Source organism: Macaca nemestrina, chromosome 8 (genome assembly GCF_043159975.1).
Source record: "Macaca nemestrina isolate mMacNem1 chromosome 8, mMacNem.hap1, whole genome shotgun sequence".
Taxonomy (NCBI): Eukaryota; Metazoa; Chordata; class Mammalia; order Primates; family Cercopithecidae; genus Macaca; species Macaca nemestrina.
Genome location: NC_092132.1, coordinates 87,204,649 through 87,224,078, shown reverse-complemented (window position 1 = coordinate 87,224,078; position 19,430 = coordinate 87,204,649). Strand labels below are relative to the sequence as shown.

General features: G+C 41.4%; 1 protein-coding gene across 5 annotated transcripts in view; it reads left to right on the top strand.

The window, feature by feature from the left end:
- Positions 1 to 19,430, top strand: part of LOC105482253 (family with sequence similarity 110 member B) — a 152,159-nt gene that overhangs the window by 74,750 nt on the left and 57,979 nt on the right. Inside the window, exons 1-2 of one of the 5 annotated variants that reach the window (XM_011742281.3) lie at positions 683 to 878; positions 6,386 to 6,474. The exons of 1 other annotated variant lie outside the window; for it this stretch is intronic. The gene's annotated coding sequence lies outside the window, so the exon portion shown is untranslated. Of the gene's footprint in view, positions 1 to 682; positions 904 to 6,385; positions 6,475 to 19,430 lie in introns of those variants that run through there. 3 more of the 5 variants (XM_011742278.3, XM_011742279.3, XM_071068222.1) reach the window with 3 other exon arrangements.

The following is a 19,430-nucleotide window of genomic DNA, read 5'->3' as shown; positions in this document are numbered from 1 at the left end:
ACAGGATTTGGCGTCTAGAAGTAGTTTGGCCATTCAGTTGTGTAGTGGCCAAATGTGTTTAATTTTTCCTTTTACAATAACTTCTGAGATCCCTTTTCTGTCCCTTGTAACTGCGAATTAATCACTGTAGTCAAGATTATGATTTTTTACACTTTGATTAGCACTTTTCCGCTATAGATAGAAATTTGCATGGTATTTCCAACTATATTGAAGAGTGATTAATTAGCACTTTATGACAAATATGTGGCAAATTGTTGATTAGGATAAATAAAGTAAGACTCAGATTTTATAGCACCACTATTATTTTCACAATATCAATTTTATTATTTATTCTTAGTGCTGGAATCTGATCAGCTTAACTAAGCCGATAGTGCTGTGCATTGATTTAACCACTCTTTGTTTCTCTAGATTTCAGGAAAATAAAAATACACTTTAAAAATCACTTATAGTTTATAAGGTGACATATTAATCCTCAAAGTGACAGGAAGTCGAGATGATTTTGTCTATGAGGTTTAATTTATTAAAATTTACTTTTCTCCTGTGCTTTGCTCCAATGGCTCTGTGCTAGCAAACCAGCTATAATTAGATTAGCAGCCTGCTAAACGCCGGTGACAGCCTGCGTCTCAGAGAGCATGTGCTGGATTCCGCATGTGCCTTTTCCTTATTGGTTGGTGGCGTTGCTGCTCGCCCGTGTGATAGGTTTCCACAGTAATCTTTATGCTGCATTAGAGACATAGATACAGAGGTGCTGTACTGTGTTTTTGCAACGGTGGAGGTGCTCGGCTGGTAACGTTAAAGAAGGAATAAGGCGCCCGAGAGAAGGCGTTCGTCTTTGTTGTGGAGCATCAGCTGTTAAGGACAGCCAGAAGCGGTGGGAGGTCAGTGAAGGAGACTCAGTTCATGGTAATTACTTTAAGTCTATCTCTCATGAAAAACACGGCCATGCGTGAAATGAAGTATGTTCATCGTGTCATCTGTTTAATCTGATTTTGCTTTGTTAATACCATGGGTACTCCAGCATTCCATATGAAAATACATTCTCCCGCAGGCTTGCCTGGTGAACAGCTACCCTGTTTACAGTATTCACCAAGGAATCATGTTTTTACCTGGATTCAAGAATGCGTGTGTGTGCTTGGGAGTGATGCTTACCGGCTCGCTTCTGTTTTGGAAAGCCCGATGTTGCATCAGTTTGGGTGTCTTTGTAGGTGCGTTTCAGTACTCAGTGGACTTTGTTTGCATTGAGTCCACACTGTGCTGAATAGTGAATGATCAGGAAGAATTTAGTGAAACACACTCTAATTAGGACAGGGCAGTGACTCCCCTGATGTTGAAGCTGTGCCTTAGCAGAAGTAATGTGCTATTGTTTCTTCAAAGATGTGTGCAGCCTTCATTTTGGATGGTTTTCTTTGTCTCACCTTTTGTAGTTTTTATTAAGCCTTTTAAATACAGAGAGGGTTAACATATCCCATTCTGCCAGAGATATTTAAAGTGTATATTTAGCCGTGCTTGAAAGAGAAATTTTCGTCTCATGGCTTTGTTTAGCAGGGACATTGCGTTAGGAGTTGAAATGAAGTCTCAGGAAGGTGGGGTTCTTACCACTTACTTTGTCTACTGTTTGACAACATTTTTATTTCTATTACTTTTTGCCTGAAAATTGATAATCTTAAATAATCTGAGATAAAAAATGGCACATTCTAAAAGAAAAATATTTAAATGGGCAAGACTGAGGTTCAAATATCCCAAATAAATGCAGCATGAGTTTTTCCTTCTCAGTGTCCCTTCTCCATAGTGTCCTGTTTTATACCAAAACTTCCTTTGTTTTTACTTATTCATCAAACTTAAAAATTGATGTCCTTCCCATATCAGGCTGTAGAGTCCACAGAAACTTGTGTATTCAATCACCAGTCACACGGCTGGCTGCCAGCCACCATGTGTCTGCTATCACCAGAGCCTTGCGATCTCTGAAAACCATCAGGAATTATTTCTCTGCTCCTGAAAAGCGAAATGATGCAATTTTAATGATTTGTTCAAATACCTGCTCTGATCTAGAACTATATTCTGGTTAAAGGGATTCAGTATATTCTTTGACAGAGTAAACTTCAGAGTACTGACCAACCGTGCCTCCTTCCCCACTCCACATTCCCTTCCAGGTCCATCCTGGTAGATAGTAAATCATCCAGTGCAAATTGCATCCAAATAACATTTTTAAGGGAAAAAAATGAATATTATGAAAGCTTGCCTTGAATTGTAATAGAGTATCATCTATAATAAGAAAGTTTGGTAGTTGTTGCTTGTAATACAGTGTCTTTGTGACTTGAACCCGCTGGCGACATTCTCAGGTTTTAGACACCTTGTGTGGTGAAATGAACCTGGGAACAGTCGTTCTACTTCACATTCCACTTCCTTGATACAAACCACGCCTGTTCCCATTGCAGAAGATACGCACCAGTGGCGGAGAGTGCAGTTTCAGTGAGAGTGGTTTTGCTCTTTCCAGAAGTCCAGGCTCCTCTCTCGTTTCCCTCCCTCCCTCTGCCTGCTGTGCTCTTCTATGTGGATGTGCAGAAAAACCTTTCTGGGAATCAACAGTTAGGCTTGGACACTCATTTTGGGAAGGAGGGAAGGATAAATTGGTGTGGATCGATCTCTCTCTCTGTGTGTCTCTCTATCTCCGAAATGCTCCCTAAATTGCCTTAGTCTTAAATAATTTCCAAGAAGGTTTTCTCTACTTTGAAAGCCTTGGGCACACATAAACATTGTCTAGTGTTCCTTTTTTGGGAGCCCCTTTGAGGTGTGTGTCATGGAAAGATGTAGAAAGTAGCTCTAAGTGATGTCAAATCCCTAGGGCTGGGTCTTAAAGACTTTCTGTGTGGAGGAGGAACTTTTTAAAAAATTTAAATATGAATGTATCTGTGTACTGTGCAATGCACCGGCATTATGATATCCCAAAGGGACTTTTAATATACACCGAAGGGGCTTTTTATAACATAAACAAGTGTTATTTATGTTTTTGTAAAGTAACCAAAATATGTGCTTTTATCTTCTGATGTATCACATCTTAACGTTTTAAAAACTAGATTAAGAAGACTCTTTACATGTTTCTGTGACAAGAAAATAAAAAGAAATTTTTTGGACACTTTAAAATGTTGTTCTTTTTCCTCCTTAAAATTCTGTAACTCTTTACTGATGACGTTTCTGACCAAACAACAACAGGTCTATCAGCATAAGCATAAATTTTTTTTTTTTTTTTTTTTTTTTTTTTTTTTTTTTTTTTTTTTTTTGAGACAGAGTCTTGCTCTGTCGCCCAGGCTGGAGCGCAGTGGCCGGATCTCGGCTCACTGCAAGCTCCGCCTCCCGGGTTTACGCCATTCTCCTGCCTCAGCCTCCCGAGTAGCTGGGACTACAGGCGCCCGCCACCTCGCCCGGCTAGTTTTTTTTTTTTTTTTTGTATTTTTTAGTAGAGACGGGGTTTCACTGTGTTAGCCAGGATGGTCTCGATCTCCTGACCTCGTGATCCGCCCGTCTCGGCCTCCCAAAGTGCTGGGATTACAGGCTTGAGCCACCGCGCCCGGCCTCATAAATATTATATTTTAAAATTAAAACATTTTCTGTTACAAGGGATACTTTCTAACATTTTCTCCTGAGGTCTAAATAGGAAAAGTGGTCACTAGTTTCAAAATGAAGTCATTCCATGAAAAATATGATGTGCTGCAAAGTAACTGGGCTGAACAAGGTGTGGAAAATATTTGTGAAGAGGAAAGAGAAATGGGTAGTGCATGATATTACATGTAAGAGTTTCCATGGTAATATCTATAGGTGGATTTGTGGCTGGTCACTTGGCATCTGTGATAATCCAAAAACCTGATAGATATTTGTCATTAGCAATTGATAAATATTTCAGGGTTGACCTGTTAAAGTTGCCTGGATTGGAAAAATATGTGAAAAGGTATTAGGCCTCTCATCTAAGTGTAGTTATTTTTCATTGTAGTATTCTATGGTCATGGACACTCACCTTGTGCTAAGCTCTGTGCTAAGCTTTATCAAGAGAAAAAAGGCACAGTCCCTTCCTGTAAGAAGTGACTACTGAGGAAGAGAAGCAGCTAAATTAATAATAATAGGGGTACATGAGGCAGATAGAGATACATAGTTTGGTGATACCAAGGAGGGGCAACCAGTTTTTTAGAAAGGGGGTGAGGAGTGCCAGGGAGGGCTTCAGGAGAGGAGAGATGGTACCCAACCCATAACTATTTCCTGCCCATCTTGACATCACATTCACAACTCAGCATTAAGTTGAAGCTGGCCTCGCTTCATATTCTGTTTTTGTGTTTTTTATTGATTTCAATACATGTAAAGTATCATTTCTCTTCTACCTGCTAACTCTTCTCAGAATACACACTAGGTTGTTACATGGAAATATGTTCATAGATTTACATCCTGTGGGAATTGAAGTTTTCTTTAACGTATCCAGAATTTAGAAATGCATCTTAGATGAATCACCAAACACTTTGATTGCTATTATACTCTTAAGTAATTTAGTGATTACTTTTGGAACTGTTTGCATTGGCAGGAATTGTCATTTACTCTTGGCTGCATGTAGACTCCTGAAAGTCATTTATCTTGTATGTGCTTATTAAAGACAAGCTTGTAAAATTTGAGACTGGATTATAACACTTGGATTTCACCTTGAAGGTGTTTGCTTTTCTTATACATTTAATTGGATTTAAATTTTAAATCTTGTCAAATTTGGAGGAGAAGTCCACTTTAGGGGTCACCTATTTGCAGAAGATCTTGCCACCAGTAAAATCTCTACATGGAAACAGATTTTGCATTTCTACTTCTATAGATCCTGCAGTCAGGAAATCCTCCTAATTCTGTCATGTGTTACCCTAGTCAGGCTTCCACACTTACTTTTTCAAACGCTGTAAAATGTGCAGACTTTACTTTTCCCGCCCTCCAGACCCCACCCCACTGCCTGAGTTGGATGGTAGCCCCTTAGAGCCCCTCTCTAACCCAGCAGACCTCCAGGACAGGAAACAATTCTCCTGTGTTGCTCTCTTGTCTGTGGTTTGTTTTTTCCCTGTCTCCTTTGCTACCCCTCTTTAAGTAGCTATTCTCCAACGCTCTGGCTTTCATCAGCTTGCCTGTCCATGACACCGACTTTCCATTGGTGGGCCCATCCATTGCCACACAGTGTCCACCAATCCCCCACCCTCACAGCCACACCGACCTCCGGTGCCTTTGCACAGCGTGGAGAGTGGCGCTGCTGCTCCCCCTGCTGCCTGGAATGTGCTTCCCCAGAGAGCCCATGGCTTGTTCCCCCACTGCCTGAAGGATTTCGCTCTAATGGAGCCACCTCAGTGGGTCATTCTGAGATAGTATTTACTGTATTTGTTTATTTCTTTAGTTTCCCCTTTCTGGAATGTAAACTCCATGAGGTCAGAGGTTTTTTGTCTTAACCCCCAGAGCCTTGAACAGTACTTGGTCCGTAGAAAGTGTTCAGTCAGTACCTGTTGAATGAATGAGAGAATTAATGATTCCTGGCATGGGGGTGCTACAGTGCAGATGAAGGGTGCTCCTGAGGCAATCAAGAGCTCTGCCCCAGCCAGCTGAGTGGTGCTGTGGAGCCTCTCACTTTGAATGGGCCTCAGTTTCCAGTTCTGTAGATGGGGCTATAGAACCAGAGGCTCTGAGGCCCCTTAAAACTCTAACACTTTTTCATAGCCCTGGAAATAAGTTATGATGTCACATAAAACGTTATTTATGCGACTCATCACAACTTGATGTTATATTCTTCTTTCTACGTAATTGCTATCCATGGTTAAATGTCTCTTTTAAAAAAGAAACAATAGTTGAAGTGAACAAAACAGTTTCCAAATGAAGTAGTAAAAACTAATGCATTTTGGTGTACTGACATGTGTGCTATCTTTTTTTAAATATATTGATCAGTTTCTATTTTTATTATTTTTTGAGACAGAGTCTTGCTCTGTCATCCAGGCTGTAGTACAGTGACACGATCTCAGCTCACGGAAACCCGCACCTCCCAGGTTCAAGCGATTCTTGTGCCTCAGCCTCCCGAGTAGCACCACCACACCAAACTAATTTTTGTGGGGTTTTTTTGTTTGTTTGTTTTGTTTTTTTGTGGTTTGATTGTAGACATAGGTTTTCACCATGTTGGGCAGGCTGGTCTCCAACTGCTGGCTTCAAGTGATCTGCCTCCCTCGGCCTCCCAAAGTGCTGGGATTATAGGTGTGAGTCATTGCACCCAGCCTGTATTGACCAATTTTTAAAAGAATTACCATTCTCTGTTGCTAAGTGTATTTAATAGCCTGCCTATTTTTATCAAATAAAAAGGCAAAAGCAATCTTTTCTTCCTTTGATTTTTTTTTAGCAATTTCCTGCTGCAGAGAGCATTTTAAGAAAGGACAGCATTCCTGTGACCTCTGCCTACCATCCATAAAATACTCATTCCCCTCTCAGGTAAGCATATTGCTTTGCTTTGATCCATTCTGAGAAGGAGGTATTGATTCTCTATGAAAACCTGTGTCATTATTGCACTAAGACAAAATAGCTGAGGTTTCAGATATTTTACTGTCTGGCAAAAATAAATAAATGAAATGAAATGAAATGAAATGAAATAAAATAAAATACCCACCTTTTGAGGTCTTCTCCAGGACCAAAGTATCAGTGATGGCCATTTGCCGTTCCAAGGGGTTTCATGATACACCTTCTGCATATCTGCTAGTTGTTAGTTTGTTAAATGCTGTGTGCTGTTTATCAGGTAATCTCCCAAGAATTTAGAAGTCCTCTGTGTTTTAAAAAAAAAAAATTATTTTTTTTCAGAGATGGGTTTTTGCCCTGTTGCCCAGACTGGAGGGCAATGGTGTGTTGCTCATTGCAGCCTTGAACTCCTGGGGTCAAGTGATCCTGCTGCCTCCGCCTCCTGAGTAATTAAGCCTATGAATGTGCACCACCATGCCTGGCTAATTTTAAAAAAATTTTTCATAGAGATGGGGTCTCACTATGTTGCCCAGGCTGATATTAACTCCTGGCTTCAAGCAGTCCTTCCGCCTCGCCCTTGCAAAGTGTTGGGTTTACAGGCATGAGCCACCTGGCCTGGCCAGAAGTTACCTCTTTGTGCTTGGGGAATGAGATGGTGGTGCAGGGTCAGCAGCAGGGGCACTGGGAGTGGGTGACCAGGAGAGAGCTTTGCAGGCTGGCTCCTTAAGGGAGGCAGGGTGGAGAGAGCAGAACTTAAATTCCAGTCCAGGAACTGAGACTGAGCGGGTGGAGCATCTTTGGAGGATGGCCGGCCAGCAGGCCTGGGAATGGCAGGGTGCTTTTCCCCACATCCCCACTGCTCCCGGGAATCCTTTCTGGTCCCCACAGCTGATGGAGAGCCTGGGAACATTTTTTCCAGGTCTCTTCCTACAGTCAGACGATCTTCCAGGAAGGAGCTAAGGAAGTGGAAGAATGGTGGTCAAAGTACAGATGGTTCCCTCTTTTATGGAGGGACTGAGAGCTCAGTAACACCAAATGAGGAGGTTAGAAATGTTTAGGAAAATGAAGACAGCTCTCCAGTTCCCTCATTTCCACCACAAGTTGAAAAGTGTAAAGAGCAACCCTCAGGAGAACAGAGCCTCAGCCTCAGTGCCCACATTCTGAGTGGCCCCATGCTTGGATTTGATTGACAGCCTTCCTCCAGCTTCCTGTCCCGCATCCATTTGTAATGTACCCTTGCTTATATAGTAAGCCATGTATTTTGTAATTTATTATTATCGCATTATGCAGGATGTTGTCAGGTGATGCGATCGCTTTTCTAGAACCTAAGAATCTAACTTGGGCTGACAAATAAGAATCAGCCTGTGCCGGGCAGAATTGTGCAATCTGTAGAAACAGGAATTAAAGAGAAAGCCAACAACACCCCTCAGTGCTCTACTCTGAAGTCTCTCACTCTTATCGCCATCTTACTTATCTTCTTATCTCAGATATAAGAAGCTCTGATACGAAAGCCTGGGGCTCCTGTTGACTGGAAGGAGCTTTGCATCTGCCATCGCCAGCACTTGTGGAGCTGAGGTTGTAAAACTGCACCCAAGTGCCAGTGTACTTAGTGGGGAATGCCTTCCAACAGTCCCATGTTCTTCATTCTGCACCATTCTAGGGAGCTCATCCATCCTGATTTGCCCATGACTGAGGGATTTCCTGGGACATGGGACTTGGCAGTGCTAGAACTGGGAAGTCAAAGCAAGCCAGGACATGTTGTTCCCTCTTGTGATCCCACCACCCCTCCTCTCTCTCGTACATGGCTGTGTGATGTTCTGCTCACCAGGATGGTTGCCCACAGCAGTTGTTCGCAGCCCTGGTGGCCAGGGAAGAACTACAGAGTTTAGTAGGCCTGGCCATTACCTCAGCTCGTCTGCTTAGTAACCAGCTGGGTGGACTGGGATGGTTTTCTTTATTTCTGTGAGCCTCAGTTTCTCATATGCCAAGTAAGAAGAACAGCAAGGCAGTGGGGTTGTAGGGAAAGTAACAAGACAGAGCAATGGAGATGCCTGATATAGCCTAGGTACACAACAAGGGGCGGGTCCCTACCGGCATCAAGGCAAACCATCCAAAGCAGGCAGACAGTTACCTTCACAGGCATAAGTAACTGGCTTGAGCTTTATCAATACTATTATTTACCTAGATCAGGAAGGTTAGAAAGAGCTTAGCCATGTGACTCACCAACACAGTGTCAGCTGGGTTGCAGGCATAAATCCTAGCCCCGATACCTAAGATACCTAATTCTTAAATAACCTTAAGTCAATGTGCACAAGTTACTTCGAGTTGTTTTTATACCAGTTTTCCAATGTAGATTGAAACATTTTTTAAAGTGCTGTAAAGAATGCTGTGAAAAGCATAATTTGTTTCTTATCTGTATCCAAATGTTTTTAACTTTCAGGTTATTATTGCATTTAAAGTTTATTAAAACATTTTTCTTTCCTAGATTCTTAAATTACAGATAAGCAGCCTTATGAATTCATATGCATTATTAACGCCATTAAATGTTCACTGCTCTCAATATATGAGTTTAAGATTACTTTGTTTTTAGAGAACACACTGGGACTTTTTAAAAGTGGCTCCTTGTTTAAGGAAACTAAAAGGCAAATGAAGTCATGAAATAAAATGATATTGTAATGTTCTTTTGGTCAAACCTTTTTGAGTTTTTTCATCCTGGAACATGAAATGTCCTGAGTAGTGTATATATGTAAGTCATTTTTAAAGGAATACACAAACACCCATATCTGTGCATTATGCATGTAATTACAATTTCAGGAAATAAGCTTGAAGGCTTCCTTTGTTTTTTGTTTCTTGTTATCTTATTCAAACTTAAGTAATTGATAAAATCCATTTCTCCTTGAAGGTTTCCTTTTTCAAAACTTCTCTTCAGATTTTCGCCTTTTTAATATGGTGCATGCTAGATATTTGAGAAATTGCTCGGAACAACAGCCCTCGCACATTTATTTTGTATGTTAAATGGGCCTGACCAAAAATGCTTGCTGATTTTCCCCAGACACCTTTTTTTCCAACTCGGTGTTTCCTAAAGCTGGTCCTCCAGAATGAGAGGTTTGTACCTCGTCAATGACTCATCACCCTCTCGTGCCAGCACCCCTGACTTGTGCCTCTCTCCAGATCAGCTGTTTCCCAAGAGAATGACTCAAGATCAGATTCCAGCAGTACAGTCAGGTGTGGCTCCTCTGAGGCCATCTCAGCTGACCTTGAGCAAGGTCTCCTCAGGAATCAGGAGAGTTGGCATAACAGTGAGACCCACTGTGCCAGGAGCCAGGCTTGCTTGCTGCTTTTTTAAAAAGAGGAAAAGGAAAGGGCATTCTCTGGGGAGAAAAAGCAGGGATTTTACATGTTTTCTTTTACTTAGTCATAAAAATTGTATACGCTTCTCTAAGGATAGATATAGGGATAGTCCCCCTCATACTCAGAAGTAGAATTCTGTATTTGAGAATTTAACACACATTTATTGTGAACTTCAAAAAATTATTGATTGGAATTTAAATTGTCAAATTACAGTAGGGTGTTGGTTGCTTACGCTTGTAATCCCAACACTTTAGGAGGCTGAGTTGGAAAGATGGCTTCAGACCAGGAGGTCAAGACCAGCCTGAGCAACATAGTGAGACCCTGTCTCTACAAAAAAAAATTTTTTTAATTAGCCAGGTATTGTGGCATGCACTTGTAGTTCCAGCTGTATAGGAGGCTGAGGTGGGAGGGTTGCTTGATCCCAGGAGTTTGAGGCTGCAGTGAGCTGTGATCATGCCACTGCACTCCAGCCTAAGTGACAGAGCCAAGACCCTATTTAAAAAAAAAAAAATTGAGTAATTTTGACATATTTAAATTTTTTTAATCAAATGAAAGACAAATTCTGTATTACTACCTGCATAGTTGTTTATTAATGGCTGTTATAATAGAAATTGTGTCATCGTAAATGTAGTCACTGGTTTTCTTACAAAGATCAGCAGAGAGGAAGGATGGGCTGCAGTTATGCCCATGGACTATAGAAGGACTGCCCTGTGGTCCTGTGCTGGAGACATTTTGTGCAGTCTTTACTTGCCCTTCAGAGAAGCATTAGAATCTTCAATATGTAGATATGGGATATGTGTAATACGGGAATCAGAGGCTAAACTTCAGACCAAAGGGCAGCCATGTGGTTAGACATACACTGGGTATAAAGCCCAAGTCTACCCAAGGCTCTTCTATCAAACCCCTATCCAGACCTTGCACACCAGTTAATTTCTTTACAATATCAGGGTCATACATGCAACAGGAAAGCCAGTTGAGGGAAGTCGGACAACAGGGAAGGTAGAATGGAAAGGTTACAAGGAAACATCAATGTCTAGTGGAATATTAGAATGATCTGTAGAAACCATGAAAATCTTCAATCAATTAGAGTAGGAAAGAGACCAAAAAGGTCGTACGAAGAGGGAAAGAGACTGTTAGGAGGACGCAGGTGAAAGAGAGGAGATTTAAACAGTGATTGCAGTTGTGCCAGGAGAAAACCTAGACTTTGCAGACCTTCTCACTTTCTTTTCAACCTGTAAACCATGTGCTACCATCTGTAGGCATGGATGGAGAACGCAGTCATGCATTCTGAGTACTCAGAGAAGTTCAGAGAGATGTGATGCTTGCCAGGACCCGGTGTTTAGTGAGCACTGGAGTAGCTTCTCCACACGGGTCTCCCTCTTCCATAGCATAGGATAAAAGAATGCTAAATATTCAAATCTGGTGTCATGTCTGTGTGTCTGTGTTCAGAGATGCAACCAAAAACCTAAATATATTGCTAATCAGCATTTCTTCTGGAAATTCCTTCTATTCACCAGGGGAGCAATGCTGCCCTCTCCTTGCATGGTCTTTAGACAGAGCTTCACAGAGCACTGGCCCTTCATGCTCCTGAAATACTTATGTTTTGCCTTTACTTGAGTCCTACAGGTCCAGTTCTCTATGATACATTTAAAATCAAGCTCCACATCACCCTTGGTCAAAAAGAGACAGCTTTCACTCACCATGACAGTCAGTGGAGACCCTTCCTCTGGAAAGAAGGCTCCCAAGTGACTGTCCCTTACTATGCCTGCCTGTTCAGGTGTTGAGCCCTGCTGACTCCTCCTGGAGGGCTCATGCCCCAGCACAGCCCTCTTCATCACCAGACAATCCCATTACTGACTTAGCCATATGCTGGTCACCTGCCTCTAGTTTCTGCTCCCACACCGGTCCATGTAGGAGGCAGAAAATTTTTTTTCTCATTTTTATTTCTTGAGACACAGTCTGGCTGTGTTGCCCAGGCTGAAGTGCAGTGGCGCAGTCTCAGCTTACTCCAACCTCTGCCTCCCAGTTTCAAGCAATTCTTCTGCCTCAGCCTCCCAAGCAGCTAGGATTGCAGGCGTGTGCTACCACACCCGCTAATTTTTATAGTTTTGGTAAAGACGGGGCTTCGCCATATCGGATAGGCTGGTCTCAAACTCCTGACCTCAAGTGATCTGCCTGCCTCAGCCTCTCAAATGGCTGGGATTATAGGCATGAGCCACCACACCTGGCCAGAAAATTCTTTTACAAACAGTTTTCATCCTGTTACTTCCCTGCTCTGAAACCTACTTTCTCCCAGTTACCTGTCTACCAAATTTAAATTCCAAAGCCACCTCTCATCTGGGCTCTTCTGCTTACTCAAAGTCAGTGTCTGTTATTCTACTCATATTGCTACACACCTGGCTCCTCAGAGCTTATGGTCTGCTGCTTGCCCGAAATGCCTTATCAGTTCCACTCTCTTAATGCCCAAGAGTTCCTTTAATGCCCATTTCAAAAGTTACTTTTTCCTTTAGAAGCAACGGGTTTTTGGGTGTGGGGGGGAATCTAAGAATTTTTGAAATTTATTCTTTCAACAAATTCATAATCCATGCAACAAATTTCTTCACAATTTAATGTATACCATGTACATATATTTAAGTAGTCTTGGAATTATTCTTTGCTGTCTCTGAGGGTTTATGTGTTATCTCTTAATTTGTATGATCAATTTATTTAAAAATTTTACCTTCATCAAAGAACCTAGACTCTCAGATGCTCGAGGGGATGAATAAATAAGCCTTGCCCTCCCAACTCTTCTGTACAGGGAGCTGCGAGCACATGGGCTAGGGTTGAAATCCTAGAGGAGATCATAGATGGCTCTGCAGCGTCAGTGCTATTCTATGGACTGATTCACTTCCTGAAGAGGAATCAAGTGATTTACCCACCTGGGAAGCCTTTGTGAAAATAAAAATTTTCATCAACAACACAGAATGGAAAGCTATTGTCAGTTCTTAACTGCCCATAGTAGAGTGACGTCTTAGTGGGCATGTAGAGACAAACCATCTGGGGAAAAATAACCGCATCAGCAGGAAGGAAGAGGAACTCGGTCTAAACTGTGAAGAACCAGTTCAGATTCTCCCTCCCATGTGGGCTTCTTATCCTTAAGTCGCCATTTATTCATCATTTACATTCTGTGTCCTCACAGTTCCTTATGACTGTGAGCACCTAGTCATGTACATTCTTTAGTCTGTGAGTACATTAAAGGCACTTGTAAAATTCTGATTTAAGTTATAGTAAAATTTTTCTACCTCACTCTAGTAGACTATAAGCAAGTTGGGGGTAAGAATTATGTTTTAACTCTGAATCTGTAGAATCGAGCACAGAATCTAGCAAACTGCAGAGGATAAAGAAATGTTTGTGGGGCTGGGCACAGTGGCTCATACCTGTAATCCCAGTGCTGTGGGAGGCTGAGGTGGGAGGATCATTTGAGCCCAGGAGGGCAAGATTAGCGTGGGCAACACATCTCCTCACTGGTAGATGTGAGACCCCCATCTCTGTTTTGTTTTTGTTTGTTTGTTTGTTTGTTTTTATCATGGGGGCACACACCTGTGGTCCCAGCTACTTGGGAGGCTGAGGCAAGAGGACCACTTGAGCCTAGGAGTTTGTGGCTTTGTTGAGCTGTGATCATGCCACTGTGCTCCAGCCTGAGTGACACAGAACAAGATCCTGTCTCTTAAAAAAAAAATTTAAGGAAATGTTTATGGAATTTAATAGACTGAAGTTTTTTGTGCATATGAAGGGAATTCACTGTACATTGCTCATCTGTCTTTTTGGTCACTGCCTCTCACAAGCTCCATCTTCAGATATAAGACAGAGCAGCACAAGGCTTAGCAGGGCCGGAAGCATTATTTCACTGAAAGAGGGGGAGACACAGTCTATTGCTGGAGAAAGAAAGGCAAAAATGAAGTCAGAAACAAGAGAGGGGAGAAGAAACAGAAGAAATTGGGTTATTTATGGTTAGATGTAGTTGAACATTATGGTACAGAATTGTAAGAACTTGGGTGAAACTTTAAACTAGTCAAAGTAAGGAATAATCAAGGCATAATTAGCTTTGTTCAAAGGCTGCTTGAATTTGGTGTCCTCAACTGCTTTTGAAATAGGGTTTTGTTTCCAGAATTCAGATTACATAGTTTATTTATTCATTTTTTAAATTTTGCTCAAATCGATTGTTCCCTATGGACTCACAGATTCAATATTCAGAGATTCAATTATTTGGGATTGTCTCCACGTTCACTAATTGTGTTAATTCCGCTATTTCGGGGAAGTGGCACCTTAAAAGCCCACACTCCAGGGCCCATGAAGAATACAGAGTGCAGGCCACTCCTGCCATCCACGCCTCCCCCGGCTTCATGTTCCCTGTGTTAATCTTCTTGTCATTTGCTGTTCCATTAAAATGACGGATCCAGTGTCTAGTTTGCCCAGGGGTGAAATGGGGATGAAGAACCTTTCCCACCTTGAGACTCTGACATTCTTGTACAGGGTTAAAAACTATATTTGAAAATTCATCCTAAGAAGAACGGTAGCTAGTAGTGCTCGAGTTGGAAGTAAAGAAAATCTGAGGAGATCCAAGAAAATGATGAATTTTAGGCAGAGCCGAAGCTCTGGGTATGTAGAAGAGTATGGCTAACTCCTGGGTGGTCCGGATCAATGGCATATGAGAGAATCCACCACGGAACTGTTTGTATTTGAATCTTTGGTTCAGACTAGTTCGCCATATTAGTGGTCTGTCCTGTGTATCCTCAGAAGTTACAAGGCTGTCTTTCCTGAGGTCAGCGGGCTCCTGAAGTGTGCTCGTGACCAAGACCTTGCTGGCTGCCATCTGAATCATATATAGTGGATGAAAAAAAGGAGTCAGCAGAAGGCATGGATGGTGTGCACCTCGCTAAAGAGAAGATGAACTATAATATTTTCAAGCATCATTCTAGTGACAGTTGGCCTATAAGTAGTGTTTCTGATTTTAATTTCATTTCTAATTTATGTGGTTCTATAAGATTCTCTGTGTTTTCCAATCCTTCCAGCAGTAGACTTGAATCTCCATTTTTCCTTTTTTTTTTTTTTTTTTTTTTTTTTTTTTTTTTGAGATGGAGTCTTGCTCTGTCTCCAGGCTGGAGTGCAGTGGTGCAATATCTGCTCATTGCCACCTCCGCCTCCCCGGTTCAAGCGATTCTCCTGCCTCAGCCTGCCAAGTAGCTGGGACTACAGGCACTCGCCACCGTGCCCAGCTAATTTTTGTATTTTTAGTAGAGACAAGGTTTCACCATGTTGGCCAGAATGGTCTCGATCTGTTGACCTTGTGATTCTCCAGCCTCAGTCTCCCAAAGTGCTGGGATTATAGGCATGAGCCACCATGCCTGGCAAAATCTCCATTTTTTAAACATGATTTTTCACTGGAAAACTTACCATCATGTATACCTTAAACTCTCCATCCCCAGATAGAATGGATTGTGAAGCTTCACTCTTTACCTGTTCGTGAGGATTATATCCCTAGAGGCTGCTGTCAGGTGCCAGCAGGGATTTTATGGATCACTACCAAGAAAATGATGGTAAATGTCCCCACCGAGTGGCACTGGATTCTAAGCATAGTATAAGGAGTAGATTTCACCCTGCACCTGCCAGGACTTTCCCTCTGGACACTGTTTTACAGGGGGTGTTAGAGTGGCTACCCCGCAGGATGCTAGGGCAGTCAGAAAGGGATTGACGCATCACACTCTGAACCTGGCAGTTGGCATCAAAAACAGGAGAAAAAGCAGCCTTCATTTTCATTTACTCTCCTAGTTGTATTTGTAGTTCAACATTTCATGCTGTATTGGTAAAGGGAAAAAATTACTTTTTGTGGAGGTCATGCCCCCTTTCTTTAATCAACTGAAAAGTCCTGTAAAGCTGATACACTTTTAGCCAGGCATGGTGGCTCACACCTATAATCCCAGCCCTCCTGGAGTCCAGGGCAGGCAGGTTACTTGAGGTCAGGAGTTCAAGACTAGCCTGACCAGTATGGTGAAACCCCATCTGTACTAAAAATACAAAAATTAGCCAGATGTGGTGGTGGGTGCCTGTAATCCCAGCCACTTAGGAGGCTGAGGCAGGAGAATCACTTGAACCCAGATGATGGAAGTTACAGTGAGCTGAGATCACACCACTGCGCTCCAGCCTGGGTGACAGAACGAGATTCTATCTCAAGAAAACAAACAAACAGAAAGTTGATACACTTCTAGATTTAAGATTTTGACCATTGGCCTATGAGCCAGAGAGATGTTTGTGTTGAACTTGGGCTTAAAAAAGTTTCACATTCGTTTTTAGAGTATAAGGAACTCTCGAATACTTCTGACACACTGATTTATGAAGCACTTTAAGATCGTGTTCACTTTCTTCTCCACCAGATATCTGTTTTCTGTACTTTGAACCCTCCACAGATGTCCCTGTTATAAAGTGTGCTGCATTCTGCTTTTTGCAGGGTGGCTTATTCTCCACTGCAGTTCTTGGGCACTGGCCATTTGCACACGGAGCTCTAGCCTTTAGGGACCAGTGCCCAATTAAAAAATCAATGGAATTGATATAAACCTGAGTAATTATCAATGGGAAAGTATGATTTAGCTTACAAAATTAATTTGTAACTTTCCAAAATGTTTTCAGTTTGGTGAAGCCAACTTCCCCAGAAGTAAAACTCCTTAAGGCCTCAACTCAATACCTGGTTCTCACTTTACTGGCTTATAGGAGGGGCCCAATCAGTGTTGCTAAACTGAAATTAATGCTGTGTTCATCACCTGTGTACAGTGGTCATATTCATAACCGAATCTGCAGCTCTTCTAAGGTAGTCTCCAAGAGTGTTAAGCCAAAGTAAATTGCCTCATTCGGAGCCTTTCAGAGCACCTCTCTCTTATTTTAAGCTAAGCATTAGATTAATATGCCAAGTATAATAAGGAAAAATTATATGAATACATGACTTTAAATCTACTATTAAGAAACAGGAAATTAAGAGATCACTTGAAGACATTTTACGTCAAATCTGCAACATTTTTTAATTTCTTATTATATTTTAGTAATAAAACTTCATGTTACACATGTTTGCAGTATCTTATTAATTTTAAATTCCACTATGTTTAAAACCATTTTATGATTATTAGATCTTTTCATCCAGTCAGTATCTTATTTTTCACACGATTGAAACCTAGCTTTGAAGTGCTATCTGAAGTGTTCTTATGTCTCATACTGAGAATTCACCTCTTTATTGGCACTTAGCTTTACCCATAAGTAGGACCACTGTACACTTCTTAGGACATTCCACAGGGGGTGCTACTTCTGTTGTAAATTTGTGCAATATTGCTCTGATATGTAAAATACTTTACAAACTGCCACCTTGCAAAGTTCCCAGTCCCCACTTGTCAGTGATGGATGGTGATGCTTTAAGGGTTCATTTCAATAGCGGTATATTTTCCAGTAAAGACAAAGGAACGTTAATGGACTAATAGCTGCATACTGTCATGACTAACTGACGTGGTATTGCACAAGTTGAAGACAGTGGAGCTGGCATTTTGCTTGGCATTCACTGGGCACTTCAGCCCTTTAGTGCATCATCTCCCTTCATTCTCACAGCAGGTAGTTGATGGAACACATAGCATGTGATCATGGGGCTAGATTTGAGCTCACACCACACCGTCTGGTTGCAGATCTGTCCCTCTACACTATCTTGCCAAGTGTCCAGTGTGCTTTAGGTGTCAGGTGCTTCACAGACTATGGAGGTAAATATTTTCCTACTATTTAGAAGCCATGTTTTTTCAGCACATAAGATTTTCTGAAGGTTTCTCTGAGCAAAAGAACTTGCTGCAGATGCCAACCAAGAATTCCTCCTCAGGGGTGCTTATCATATAGTAGTGCCAAAGAAACCAGCGCTGTGCGTTACCTTCTGCCTTATCTAGAACCCTAGAGAGGTCTCCTGTCTATCTGTGACTTAGATCTCTGGGCTTCACTTCCAGTTGTCTGATTTAAGGCTTCTGTTAGAGCAGCAGCTGTAGCAATTTGCTTTTTGAATAGGCTTATACGTTTTACAAGCACTTTCACTTCAGCGGCCTAGAGGGCTGGAGTAAACTGTTATATCAGCTTCATAGATGAGGCAACAGAAACATCAGAGAAAAACGACCTCTCAAAGCTACATGGGTCATAACTGGAAAAGCCAGGATACAAGCTCCTCTGCCTCTTTCGCCATCACAACTCCAAAACTTGACCTCTCTCTGGGGCCATCTCCTCATTGGCTCATCGGCAGAATGAATGAATTGAACTCCGGCAGTGATCTTCAAACCTTGTTCCCTGGAGTATTAGGGGTTTCAAGGCTGATGGGGATTGAGATTTGGGGCTCTCCTTTAGCCAAAACCACTCTGCATTCATCTACCTTGCATACCAGTGTTCCACATTGTCTTTAAAGAGAGCTTCTGTGGTAAGAAAATACTTTGAAGATTACTGATCCTCAAAGGTTTTATTATATTTTAAATTTTAACCTTTAGGGGCCAGTGCCCCGTTTAAAAATCAATGGAATTAATATAAACATGAGTAAATTGTCAATGGGAAAGTAGACTGGACTTACAAAATTAATTTGTATCTTTCAAAAATGTTATCTGTTGGGTGAATCCAAGAGGCTTCCCCAGAAGTAAAACTCCCTAGGACCTCAACTCAATACCGGATACCTGGTTCCCACTTGACTGGCTTATAAGAGGGGCCAAATAAATGTTGCTAAAATGAAATTAAAAGAAAAAAAATTATTTTGATACTTGTTTTAAGTAATGCACAGACTATCAAAATGTATTTATTTTACACCTGTTGTAGTATGCTAGGATTATAAATATTCTACAATTAATTTTAAAGGACAATCACAGTTTTAGTTTCTCCATTGAATCTTATTTTGCTTCATTCATACATATATTCAGTGAGTCTTCCCTCTTACCCGAGTCTCTCGATAAATGTCTCCATTATTTTACTGACTTGATGAATTCCCAGTTCCAAATGACGTTTCAAGTCATATATCTAGTTTAGAACTCATGCAGCAAAATAACATTTCTAGACAGAATTCTGAATTCAACGAAATGTGTCTCTTTCTCTCTATAATACATTGTGTTATCTTCATTCTTGGAAGAGATTTGAGTAAAGGGATTGTATATGCTTCCTTTAATGGGATGCTATGAATATGAAAACTCATTTAACAAACCAAATTATATTTCTCTCATTCCTCAAACTTTAGAAAGGTTTATGATTTCAATTGATAGCACACACTAGAATTTGTGTAGAAGTTACAAGGAAACGGAGCTGCCCTTGAGAGTTGCACCTTCATCCTGGGTTCAGCAGCATCCTTAGAGTGAAAAGAGGGTGGAGGAGTTCTAACTGCATTCCAAGACCAAGTGATATTTTGTCCAAAAACTATCAAGGACAGACTTCTCTGCTTTTAATACTAGCTTTTTGATCAGAGGGCTCATGGGGTGCAACATGCACACCAAGTTTGCTGCCTTGTAAACTTGAGCCCTTGTAAATCCGTGACATTTTTCCTTGTTACAACAGTTTTATATTCT